This window comes from Nyctereutes procyonoides, unplaced genomic scaffold, assembly GCF_905146905.1.
Source record: "Nyctereutes procyonoides isolate TBG_1078 unplaced genomic scaffold, NYPRO_anot_genome, whole genome shotgun sequence".
Taxonomy (NCBI): Eukaryota; Metazoa; Chordata; class Mammalia; order Carnivora; family Canidae; genus Nyctereutes; species Nyctereutes procyonoides.
In genome coordinates this window covers 63,512,889-63,524,212 of record NW_026575133.1, presented here as the reverse complement: position 1 = coordinate 63,524,212, position 11,324 = coordinate 63,512,889, and positions in this window count along the sequence as shown.

The following is an 11,324-nucleotide window of genomic DNA, read 5'->3' as shown; positions in this document are numbered from 1 at the left end:
GGGATAGACATGGCTGTCATGTCTATCATTGGTAGACATGGCTATAGACATGGCTGTTATTCTGGCATCATTGCGATATTGGTTATACTGAATAGATAAGTAAATTGTGCAAATTAGTAAACATGTTGAAGTGATAGGGTTCTCATTCTGGAGAGGGATTAATAAACATGGAAATATGCATACAACTATAAATACATATATAGGCACACATGTATAAATATATCTAGATAATTATAGCAGTAGTCATATTTTTACATATATATGTATAATGGCTGATTCTGGACTGTGGTAAAAAAAATAATAAAAAAAATAAAAAGATAAAATTCCATCTGGAGTGTCATCTTGTCCCAAAAGCAAGGACTATTAAAAAAATGATAGGGATGTGTCAGGACGATACGGAAGCCAGCTAAAGGTGACTCCTAATGATAAAATTTGCACAATTGAAGCATTAAGAAATATATTACATGAAATAGGAATTCATGAGTCCATATGAAAATAAGTATCTGAATGAATATGAATGGCAAATAAGGAAAAGCTATTACTTGCAATAAACTTCTAACCAATAAATTCAGAAGAAATATAGCAAATCATCAATGGCAAAGTGGTAGTTGATTCAAGTGTTGTCATCAATGAATGCTAAAGTTGTATTTTTGTGGAGAGTCAGAGTACTTACGATGTCTCTCAATATCTTCTCATATTGTGTTCAGTTAATTGTAGTGGAAAAAAATGATGACTTCGATGGAGATATTTGGCAAACAATAACATCATGAGGATGGATGACCTGAGTCTGGTCATATGAAAACATTGGATAGGTAGTTTGAGTGCCCCAACTTTTCAAGCTGTAAAAATGGGAGGGATATGAAAGAAGTACAAAACTACAGACTAAAGGGACCTTAAGAAACATAGCAATGAAATGCAGCACCTGCTCTTGGATAGGAGGACCCTGGATCATAAAAAGAGAGAGAGAAAGAAAGAAAGAGAGAGAGAGAGAGATATTATTGGGAGAATTTCTGAGATTCGCATGCAGTTTTTGATTAGATGGTAGTTGTGATATTAGCATTGATTCCCAGCTTTGGTGACTTGTATAATGAATATCTAGCCAATGTTCTTCTTGGTGGATTCACACTGCAGTATCTAGGGATCATGCAATATCAAGTTTGTGCTTTTCTCACAGATATTTCCTAAACAGGAATATCTGAAGGAGAAGATAAAGTAAAACATTTGACAGTGATAAAGTAAATATTAAGAATTATTTTTAAATGTAGAAAGATGTTAACTTCAAAAAAAGGCAAAACAAAGCACTCTGTTAAATTTCATGTGTCAATTATATTGCAGATACTGAATATATAAAAGACAAATATTCCCCTTACTATTTAGAAGTACAATTCTTGAATTTCCAATGATAAATATATTTGAACAATGACATCAGCCTATTAACCTTTAAAATTATCATGAAAAACGATGATTCTAATTATTCTAAGATTAAAGCAATAGGAATGCAGAAGATCAAACACATAGTAAATCATACATAATTACTCTTTTTTATTTTTCAGATGCATTTGTTTTGCTCAAGTAAATGCTCTTAATTTGGCTTTTCCTAGATGGTCTATCAACTCTACTTACTAATAATCAAATAAAAATGAACTTCTATGTTAATAATGAGGATGCAGGTGGATGCCTTGGAAATGCAGGTGTTTGAAATGAACAGCTAAATGTCTATGACATCTGGCTAAGCCTCTGTGGAACTTGTCAACTCCCTTTCCAGCTGGAATCACAGTGGAATGTGTAATTACTATAACACTTTCAGCAAGAGACAGACATGTCTCTACAAACATCAGTCATCCAACTGGAAATTCCCAGAGCGTCTGAACCAGTGCCCTTCTAAAAGGAAAGTACTAAGAAAATGATAGAAATCTGTTTTTCCTTTTATTAAAAGGGAAGACTTTTCTACAGATCACAAAATTCAGTTATCTTTCTGCATAATAAATAGAGGTATTCCTGCAACTCATGCATTTTTACCTTCTTTCAAATCCATTTTTTCTTCTTTTTGATGCACAAATATAATACCATAATTTCATCTGCCATAACTAAGTCTCATTAGTAAATTATGGCCATAATTATCCACACCATTGAATATTTTCTTTTTAAAGATGAATCTGGATGAATCAGTATCATAAGGAATATATTGCCAAATGGTGGCAGTTATAGACTAGTGAAGAGGTATTCCCAGTTGCTTCCAAATTAAGCCATAAAAACGTTTTTTATTACTGATGAATATAGATAAGCCTCTCTTAATGGTATGAGATTAGATAATGATTTAAACAAACTATTATTGAATGCTCACTCAATCTTTTTCCTCTCCACAACGTAGGTAATAATAGCACATACTTTATAGCATGGTGAGGATAAGTTAGTTAACACATGGATAATGAGGGCTTAATATGTTAGCTGTTATTATTAATATTCTAAATGCTGTTGACCTAGAGATAAAGTACATACTCATTCTCCTTGAGGAATTCTCACAAGATTCAGGCAGAGTGAGTTATCTATGAGTTCTCATCAAAATGTATGTAATTACTGCTCAACTCCAAGTAGGATTCATTAGATAAATAAGAATTATTTGAGGACTCTCTACTTCCTAAAGTCAACACATTGCTGAAAATAGTAGATAAACAGTTTATAGTACTGACTTGAGCAAAATAAAGATTTGGCCTAAATTCCCTAAAGAAGAAAGAGTACAGGCAGAAAAGAAGAAAAATAAGAAGTCTTAGAAAAGAACAAAAGAGAGCAAGGTATATTTATAAATCGTTAGTTGTGAGTAGAAGGCTCTAGAATAAAATAAAGCTATTGAAAATGATAGCTAGATAAATTTAAGCATAACTTGCAGAGATGTAAAGGACTTGAACAATTCATTTTAAGTAATCCTAAAGGGGCCTTTGCCTACTTTCTGTTTGAGCATTTATCTTGTCATCACACAGTGTGAGTTTTGGTAAATTTGATAAACGTGTTTATTATATTTTCACTCAAGTCATTGATCAAGCTGTTCAACAAAGCAAAGCAGAGAACAAAACCATGTGGTATGATGTGAGGGTATGCTCATTAACCAACCTCTGTTAATTATAGTAATTCAGCTATCAAAATGAACCAGATGTAAATCTATTTAATCCACAAATATTCCCTTGCTCATTTTGGTCACTAAGCAATTACTCACTAACGTATTAAGATTTTTCTAGAGTTCATTGGTTAAAAGTTGCATGCCAGGGAAACTTATGAGAAAGCATGATTTAGAATATCTTCAAGAGAAGACATCTGATTTGGCCCACTCATTAATTCTGAGAATTACTGCTATATTAAAAATGTCTTTATTGGGTGTTTACTTATACTTTCTTGTAAGGGCCGCTGTACATTATAACCAGTGATAAGGTCATTGACTTGGAATGATTTGCCATAATATCTCATTAGATATTACTTATATGTCACAATAATTCTCCAATGTTTTCAAGGGGGACAATTACCTCCTTGATAGTCTTCACTCATTCAATAAATAGATGTAAACACAAAGGAAGAAAAAAAATGTCTATTAATTTTCTATTTTGGTTCTACAAATGCAAACATTATTTAGAAGTATTATGTCATGTTAGTAAATAATTGAATAAAATATTCATGTTCCTAGTCAAGAGATAAACAGAATCAGAAAAGCTAAATGACTTTCACAAGGTCACATAGCTCTTAGATGGAAAATTTGTCATCTAAACTCAGCCTTCATGAATTAGAAGTTACATTGTTTACATTATGCTATTTCCGAAGTTTTAATTGCAGAATTAGGGAGTGCTAAAGGTTATTAAATGGATAAGAGGAGCTGCAGGATGGACATTTGGCATTTTTCTTTATTCATTAATATCTGAAACCAGTAATGAACACAGAACTATGCCCAAATCCTTTCAAACTAGGTGTGCTTTATCCGTTTCTACTTCTCTTCTGGCAAATAATCCCTCCTTCTTCCCCCTGAGTAGGCACAGCATTACCCAGTTGGGTCATGCCAAGATTTGAACAAAGTGGAGGGGTGGTGCCAGATGAATTAGATAAGCTAGGGCTGACACTAGGAGATATTCTAAAGAAACTGGGCTCCTTGATATTTACAGGCTTCACAGCATTTCAGAATAGCAGAGACTAAGCAACAAGATTTAATCTTCAAAAGCTAGATGAATACACTTAGCTTAATCAGCAACAATGTCAGAATAGAAACTATGGTGTTGTGAATCATAGGGAAACTAAGGAATGGCTAATAGACTATGCAGTATTCCTAGTGTTGACTTAGATGGGCAGTTGACAATAATCAAAAAATGTCGAGAGTGGATGAGCAGAAAATTAAAATCAGTTGCCCCTTACTCAGATTCCAGACATGCAATAGTTTTCAGGACCATAATCTATTCAATGAGAGACATCTCAGCAAAAGAATACTGTAGGGATTGCTCTTGTCCTTTCCAAATATGGTTACCATTGTTTTCTCATATCTTTCAGGGACTATGAGATACAGAGTCTGAGTTAATACTGACACCTGGAAGCCAAAACAATACTGTGGCCCCTTGTTAAAATACAATAATGAAAGCAGGTGATAAATGGAGTCCTGGCCCAGTCTATCTCACAGTGAGTCTAAATAGGTTCACAAACACACAAAGTGATTATTTTCTAGCTCCAGAATGCAGAGTCCAGCTGGACATATTTGGAAGCTGGAAAAACTCATTGGTTCTCTGACATGTGAAGTAAGAGCTAACATGATAGGAAAAGCCAGGTGGAAAACTTCTCCCCCAAGGTAATAAATAAAAAACACACTAACCTAAGCACAAGTGAAATTAGTTAACTTTTAAAGATTTCAGAGATGTTGGGGTTGTGGGTCTCATTATTTCCCTGATTACTTCAACATTATAGACTATGAGCAAAACAGATGTATCATGGTGAAAGTCCGTGGACTACCACTAATTTATCATGGTAGCCACAATAGCAGCTGCTGTGCTAGATATGGTAATTTTACTCTAACATTTTAGCATAACCTCTTGTGGTTTTTACATGGGTATTAATCTGGCCAATGTTTTTAATACTGTTCATGAGAAAAAAATTAGGAGTAATTCAGGTTCACCTGGTAAACAGAATACATTCAAAGTCATGCACCAGGGCATTAGGTAATGCTATATTGTGAGAGTCTTCCCCTCTGTTACAATATAATCTGAACAGAAATTTATGTTCTTGACATTTTTGGAGAATATAATGTTGATCTACTTCATTATGAGATCACGTTAATTGGACCTAATGAACAGAAAAAGGCAGGTACTCTGGATGCCCTGGTAAGACACTTGTGCTTCAAAATTACTCCAGATCAATGGGCACATGAACATGGTATTCACTAGTCTCACTATATATAACACCCAAAGCCTCCAGTCTGATAGAACATTGACAATTGACAATACTTCTTGCAGGTACCAGTAAGGCACCATCTTGGACAGGCAGTATCATTCAAAATGTGATATATTACTTTTTTTAAGATTTTATTTATTTATTTATTCATGAGAGACAGAGAGAGAGGCAGAGACACAAGCAGAAGAAGAGGCTCTTTTCAGGGAGCTCAATGTGGGACTTGATCCCTGGACCCCAGGATCACACCCTGAGCCGAAGGCAAGATGCTCAGCCGCTTGAACCACCCAGGCATCTGGTAATGTGATATACTCCCCTAAACTCTTGGCCATAATATGTTAGAATATTTGAGTCCAGAAACTAAAAGAGAAAGTAAGTATGGTTCTAGTCACCATTATATCCAGAGACCCACCTGATGCTTCCCAATACCACAGCTTTAGATTTCTTGAATCTAGAAGTTCTGGTTCTCAGATCAGGGCACTTTCATCATGAACACAGTACAAATTTCACCTAAATATAGGCTACCTGGTCATTTGAGCTTCTTGTTTCTGTGGGCCAGAAAGTAAAGAGTCACTATACTGGCTGGGGCTGATCTTATGAGAAAGTAGAATTACTGCTGCATTGTTTAAGGAGGGGAGAATGTGTTTGAGATCCAAGGGATTACAGTGGAATGTCCACTTTTAATTATGAAGAGACAAATATTATAACAATAATATGATCAAACATGATAACTAGAATAAATGGCTGGTTTACCCTCCCACCTCCTCAGAAAATTTACCTAGATTAGCAGAAGCACTACTTGAGAATAAAGATAATCTAGAATGTTTTGCAAAGAAAGAAAATAATGAATAATCAATTATAATTTAGTACAAATTGCAGAAGCCTAGACAGTATCTCATCCCACTACCCTTCTTCTTGTTTATGTTTGCAGCCAAATTAGTTATCAACAATAACTTTAAGAAGACATGCAGGAAAAAAAAAAAAAGAAGACATGCAGGTTTAGCGTGAATTTAATATAAGAAGTGAGTGGGTAAGAGGGCCACCAATTTTATTGATCTTAAAGAACCAACTTTTGGTGTCACTAATTATTTTCATTGTTTTTCTATTTCACTTTTCCATTTCATCTATTTTATTAAATCATTTCATCTGCTTGCTTTTGGCTTGTTTCATTGTCCTTTTTCAAGTTTCTTAAAGTGGATACTTATTTTTTTAAGTTTGTATTTAAATTCCAGTTAGTTTACATACAGTGTAATATTAGTTTCAGGTATACAATATAGTGATTCAATACTTCCTTACAATACCCAGTGCTTTGGCATATTTACCAAGGTTCAATAATTCCTTCATTTTTACGGTAATACTTCTTAAAATTTTAATCAAGGTAATCTGACACTTTAAAATAATTTATATAGCTATATACTAAAATGCTAATTTTATCCAGGTACTTCTTTCTATATATTGAAATTTTACTAATGTTAATTTTTATTCATTCTGGAAGATAGGATTTGGGATGATAACTATCCATTATTCTATAGTCTATTTGATAGAGTACTTTGTAAATTGCACATATCATTTTAACAAACATTTAAATCAATATTAAAATATAAAATAGAAATATGATTAATGATAGGTTTAATCAATTCAACTTTTAAACTTGTTATCTAATCAAATCAAAATAATTTAGATTAATAATAGTCTTAACTCAAAAAATAATAGTCCATAACTCATAATTGCTTGCTGAAAATTTTTATTTTAACTTCATTATCTAAAGAATGAATATTTCTAAAAGTTATCCTATATTTAAAATAATATACCTGGCTTCAAGTTATGATTATTTAGAAAGTATATCTAACCTTCTTTAAAAAGAATTTGGGGCAACATCATATTAATTATAAACTAAAATTTCTAATAAAGAAAAATACCGGATAGAGACTACCGAAAAGAAATAAGATATGCAGCTATCATATGGTATTTTGCATATATTAATAAAAAATTAACATTGATTGACTTTGGCATATTTAAATCTCATATTCTGATATACTAATAAAACAAATAATCTAAAGATAAACATTTCCTGGGACCAAAGATAAAAAAAATTTGTCACATGTGTTTTGCATGAAGAATAAATTAGTTTAAGAAATCTGCTGGAAAATAAACTCATCTACTTTTTTGCATAAAATACAGAAATACTTTCATACAGTTGTTTCTCATGTATAATGTCTCTAAATGCTCAAGCCATAACAGAGTCAGAAGATTGGTGTTTCTCACTTAAGTATTATATATAGGTTTATATTCCATTCAATTTAGAAATAATATGAATAACTATATTACAGTTAAATAATTCCATAAATTGGGAACACAGCCTAGAACCTTTGATTGTATTTTTATGTTCTTTTCCTTTCCAAGAAGATTTAAGTCTAAATAACTTGCCAGACAAGGCAACTTCTTTTAGAATTTTATTATCATCTGACAGAAAATAATTCCATGGGTAAGAGATTACGTAACGATTTTTTTCAAAATATAATCCCAAACCTCAAAGTATTATAAATACTAAAATAGTAAAAAATAAGGTAAATCCCTCAGATTTATAGCACCAAGAACTCCCTTATGCATTTTGTTGCATGGGTTACAAGTAATAAAGAACTCTTGGGAGTTGACTAGATTAAATTATAATTTAGAGTTTATACAGCATTTGAAAAAATATATTATTCTGAGTTCATATTTCAGTCAAGGTTATTTATTTAGCTTTCATAATATGAGAGACATAAAGCAGCCAATAAGTGATCCCCAAATCTTCCTTTCAAATGTTATTTGTCATAAGTCACGATTGGACCCCTAAGCACCCACAGTCATAAATATCTGTATCTTATAAGGTGTGACAGTTTGATTCTATATACTCTCTTTGCCTGATTAAATCTAGTAATATTTTCTTAAAATTCCAACTATATAATAATGAATCCCATATATATGTATATATATATGTGTGTATATATATATTCTGTGTTATATATATATATATATATATATATATATATATATATACACACACACACAAACACACACACACACACATATATATCCAACACAGAAACACCAATACATCCAAGGCCCATTGAAAACTTCCAGTTGGATGTCTAAGAGACGTTACTAACTAATATAGATTCATAATAAGTAAGTTAAAATCAATCCCACTTGGGCTAAAATGATGTGAAATATTTATAAATTAAATTGCTTTTATATCATATGTAAAATTTTTTGTTTGAATTTATCTTTTACTATATTTTTCTATCCTTTAGACAGTTATGTATTTTTCCCCCAGATAATTAACCTGAGTAGTTCTCTTAATTTTTAGAAAAAAGCAAATTTCACATTACTATACTAAAAAAAAAAAAAAATGAAGCTATTAAAAACTTGGGCATATGAAAAAAAGAAGCAAACATTTGCTTATGATTAGAACAAATATATTTAGGAGAACAAATACATATATAATTTGTTTCTTTTCTGTTTATGAATTTATTGCTATTCTGTCCTAGACTCTATTTTATTCTAAGACCCCAAACCAGAAGCGTATCAGACCCTAGGAAGTCATTAAGAACAACTCCAAGGTTCAGAGGAATCTTAAAAGACAAGAAAAAAGATATTTTCTTTGGGATGATCTTATGTTTAAAGAATATAAATATTTTGTTCTACATGAGTTTGAAAGGGTGGAAAATAAAGCTAGAATGGCGGGTAGGGGACCAATTCATAAATTAACTTAGACAAAATGGCTTAAGATGTATGAAAGTTTTAAAAATTGGCTTTGATAGACAATTATGTTAATAGTTGCAGAGGGCTTAAACCATCCTTCTATATGTGAAGTGCAAATATGATTAGTAGAATTTTGGGGTGAACAAATCATTAAGCAAATTGATCATTAATTAACTGACACTAAGCAAATTTGTTTTAGGTTAACTGGCTTTCTTCCAACTTAATATGTTTAAAATAAACACAGATACTTTTTATAAGCTCAACTTCAAAAGAAGCATGAAAAAAACCTTTGTTAATGGTGAGCTTTCCTCTATACTGAAATAAAAAAGATGAGGTAATAGCAACCAAAATGTCAAATCAAGTAAGGTAATTTAGATTGTGCTTTTCACAAACTCATCTGAATGATGCATTTCTCTGTGAAATGAAATGTGCCACACAGGATACTTTGAGATAATTTTTGACAAGCAATGGTACCAAGCCTAAATAATTTTTTCAGCATAATAGTGTTTTCCGATCTAAATGTCACCATACTCCTAGAATCTAAACAAAATATGTGTGAAATATTTTACAATGTGCAAAGTTCTTAAGAAACAGAATATGTTACTACCTTGCCAGACACAACTCACCTATTCTAAAATATGTTGGCCCTATTTATGGGTATTAATGTAATTTTGAAATAGTTGTGACATAATTATAGTTGTGTCTTATTTTCCTATTGCCCCTAAACACAAAATTTTAGTTTTAACAAACCAAAGCAAAGTATCCACATTGTAGAGCTGAGATCTCATTTAACTAGTACTTGAAGACTGCATACAATAGAAGTAAATTGAGAGAGTGAGATAGTGAGTGAGTGAGTGAGTGAGTGAGTAAGTGAGTGTTTTTGGGGGGATTACAATTATGTTGTAAATGTTCTCTACAGGATGCTTCCCCTGAGTTAATTAATTGAATATCTGTGTATGCATTAATATAATGCAGCGATGAAGAACATGAACAAAGGACTCCAAGAACCTGAAACTTTGCATACCATGATTAGGCATATTCTGCCACTATGTCCAAAAGATGTACTATTCCTTTGATCTGTCTACCTTTGTTACTAATCTCTTAAGTGCAATGCTCAATTAGTGCCACTAGATTCATATATCTATAACAGTATCTGTTGCGGCCGGCGCAAGAAGGTCCGGATTCAGGAACCGAGGGCAAGGGGATGAGAAAGAAACAAGAGACTAAAAGTTCATGGGATAGGAGGTTCCATGCAGCTGATGGCTACAATGGACAAGCTTTATTTTTGCATGTAGAGTTTATATAGCCTCTGTAAGCAGGCAGCTTATTTCTTTAAGGAGAAGTACATCTCACGCACAAACATACATTGTTTTTAAGACTGACACCTGTTATTTGTTTAGGCAATAGAGCATGAAGGCCACATATAGACTAAACAGTGAAGTTTGTTTATTAAGTAATGTCTGCCAAGGCGGTCATGTGTCAGGCCACCTTCTTGCTTACTTTATGGGAACTTGTCTCGATAACATTTTAAAAGAGAAGCAAATATGTACATTTACTTCCATAAGGGGGAAGAGCTAGGTGCAGCCCCAGCAGGTTGGCCAGGTATGACAAGGAGCCTTTGCTCAACCCAGAACCCTGCCTCGCGCCTCAGGACTGCGGGTTGGCTAGGGACGACAAGGAGCTTTGGCTCAACTTGGAACCTTGCCTCACACTGCGGGACCGCTCCCAACAAGTATCCAAAGTTATTTTAAACTGATGATTTTATAAAGTCAGCAGAAATGATTCATGGAAAATACCACAAATTACAATATGGAATAAGATTTATACACAGTTAACTTGATTAAAATGAGGTATTCAGTAAGTTATACAAATCTACTATATTTCCTTACTAAGTACCACTGTAGGTTACTCTGCCTTTTTTTTTTTTTTTTAGATTTTATTTATTTATTTGATAGAGAAAGAGCACACAAGCAGGGAGAGCAGCAGGCAGAGGAGAGGGAAAAAGCAGACACCCCACTGAGCAGAGAGCCCAATGTGGGGCCCAATCCCAGGACCCCAGAATCAGGATAGGAGCCAAAAGCAGATGATTAATCGACTGAGCCACGCAGGTGCCCTGGTTACTCTGCTTTTATTGTTGTGTCAAGAGATCCTTATTTGAATGATCTGCTTGA